Source organism: Gavialis gangeticus, unplaced genomic scaffold (assembly GCF_001723915.1).
Source record: "Gavialis gangeticus isolate Ggan-Ray unplaced genomic scaffold, GavGan_comp1, whole genome shotgun sequence".
In the NCBI taxonomy this organism is placed as follows: Eukaryota; Metazoa; Chordata; order Crocodylia; family Gavialidae; genus Gavialis; species Gavialis gangeticus.
This window is the reverse complement of record NW_017729024.1, coordinates 181,048,356-181,050,989: the sequence shown is the minus strand read 5'-3', so window position 1 is coordinate 181,050,989 and position 2,634 is coordinate 181,048,356. Positions and strand designations below refer to the sequence as shown.

The 2,634-nt window shown below is 41.2% G+C and overlaps 1 protein-coding gene across 1 annotated transcript in view; it reads right to left on the bottom strand.

Moving 5' to 3' along the window:
* Positions 1-2,634, bottom strand: part of ALPK2 (alpha kinase 2) — a 93,710-nt gene that overhangs the window by 25,042 nt on the left and 66,034 nt on the right. The window lies entirely within an intron of this gene.

Below are 2,634 nucleotides of genomic sequence, written 5' to 3'. Positions count from 1 at the left end.
AACCCATAACTCCCCCAAAGATAGCTGAATGATGGTGTTGTACATAAGACCAGAATTAGAACTAGTATCTTATGATAATGCCATTTTAAAATCCACTGACTCAAATTTATTACAAGGCATCACTATATTTGACTCAGTAGCTCACAAGATATCTTGGTGGCGTCTCTAACAAATGTATGGAATAATTGTCACCCGTTTACAGGAAGATGTGCCAAACATTGGAGAAGTGCTGTCTTCTCCAGTTACTTGCCTTCTTACAAGTAGCATTAATCATTAAAGCAGGATTACTAAAAGGTCTGTGAGCAGTCTCAGAAGTCAGTGTCTTCAGGAAATGGCAACATTCAGAAGGCCTGAATCTCAGTACAACTAACTGCAACATTAGCAATTCCTATTGGGATACAGGTGAGCATCGCCCATGTAATAGATGGGCTAAATAGGCAAGGAATGTTTTAGAGATGGTACATAACCAAATGTTTGATGTACTGAATACTTATGCCAGGTATACACTCAGTTTTATGAGTAAAACTGTTGTGTGACTTTTGTTCTTTAACACTACAGCTACATCAGTAAAAAACCCTAGTGTGGATGCAGTAATAGTTAATCACGTTCCCATGCAGGAATAAGCTCTCTCAGAGGAGGCCCTTTTTTACTTCTACAACTCACTACACAGTAGAGGGTTTATATCACTTTTTACTGTGCTTGTATTTTATGTAAAGCCATGCATGAAAGTTGCATTTATTTATAGATAAAGCTTTACCTAGCTCTGCAAGGCTTAAGATTGGCAGGAAAAGGCATGGGCTCTTTGGGTATTTTCAATGTTAGTAGAAATCCAGTGCAGAAATACAATAGTATTTCATGGGGTTCCTGGCAACCTCGTTAGGTCCTTTCTCTTAGATCCCATGTGAGTACCTCAATCGCCAGGCCACACTGCCTGTTCCAGCAAGGTGCCAGCCATCTCTCTCTCCTTCCTCCAGTCTCACACCCTAGGGTTGCACTTTTAATGCTGCAAACTATTAGAGAAGCAGGAGTGTCTTTTACTAGCTCAGTAAATCCTCTATTCTCCTTTCAAAAGATGATACCAGAAAAGGGATCCCCTTTGAAGGAAAGCGTTTGGGTCTGATTAGGTCCAGTGAGAAAACAAGAACTCTACATTGAAAAAAAAAGGTGAAGTTTTGGAATTCACAGTAAAAAAAAAAGAGAGAGTGAGAAAGAAATGCACCCAACGACAAAGAGGCAAGAACCCTGAATTAGCCTGCATCTTCTACATCTCAAGTGAGTGTCCCAAATACATTATTCTTTACCCTTTTCTTGTTATCTTCTGAGACTTCATGTTGACCTGACACACACTTCCAATGAGAACTTTGTTAAAGCCAAAGACTTTTGAGTTTCAACAAATTTCTATTTAAAAGAAAAAAAAAAAGGAATTCCAACACAAATTCTCCTAACAAGGTTTGGTCCTGAGCAGGTTTGTTACTGCAAACCATTTCAGAAATTTCAGTATGAGGCACTGGAAGAGCTTATTTGGAATTAAAACCTTTGTAGGAACGAACATAAAAGCAGAGTGCAGTAAAAGCCAAGAGACTTATACCCTTTCTTTGCTATACAGTTCAAAAAGTCCCACTGAAAAATCCTATTAAAGGCAGTTCCAAGCACATAGGCACCTTTATATTCTCTGTGTGAGAACTCCTTTCTTTGCTGTGCACTTTTCTCTCTATTTGACCCAGTGTTGCAAAGCTGCCTGTTCTATCTCAAAGCTACAAAGAAAATAAAGGCATGCTGAGCATGCACATTGCACACAAAGTAACCAAATGGATCCCATCCAGCTTTCCTCTTTCCTTCTGGTGCTACATGAAATGGCTGCCACTGTGAATAGCATGTATATAAATTATCCTAATTAGTAAAGATGGTAAGACATGGGGTGTATACCAAAACCACCTGCCATATGGGATAAAGCTGAGACTTAACGTTCAACTCAGTTTAGCACAGTGCATAGATATGCTTTATTTAACAGTTTGTGAATGGGGACCCAACTGGAATCATCTTGCACTTTATGTGGAGGCTGCTGAGAAAACAGATAACTCATCCAATAGGATCTTTGCCAGTGACTCAGATGCTGCTGAAGTAGGTATCTTATGCCATGTAGAAGGGGATGGAGATTTAGTTTGCTCACAAGCATGCAGAGATTATCCTTGAGACAAGTCGCAGGCAAGTGGAATTTCAACTACCCTTTGAACACATAGCTATATATGGTCACCCTGTGCTGGAACAGCAAATCCTGTGGAAAACATGAGTTACCTAGTACAAAATCATCTAGGGATGCTGAGAGAAGTGACATTTTGTCATGTGATCAGCCACCTGAAAGTGCTTTATAGCAGTGCCCTGATAGAAGCGCAGGGCTGGAAACCTCTTCAAAAAGTACTTGATCACATGACAAATGAAACCCTATTACATGAGGATTCAGATGATGGTACTCCAACCTTCATTAACTTCTGTTGTGTGTGCTAGCAGCAGGGTTGGGCTGAAGCAGTGCAGCCTCATCCCCGGTGCTGTCTTTAGGATGGGAGGGGAGGGAGCTCATCCTGGGGTTTGCCCAGCCTGTGCCAGGGTCGGGGGGGGGGGGGGGGTTGGAGTGGA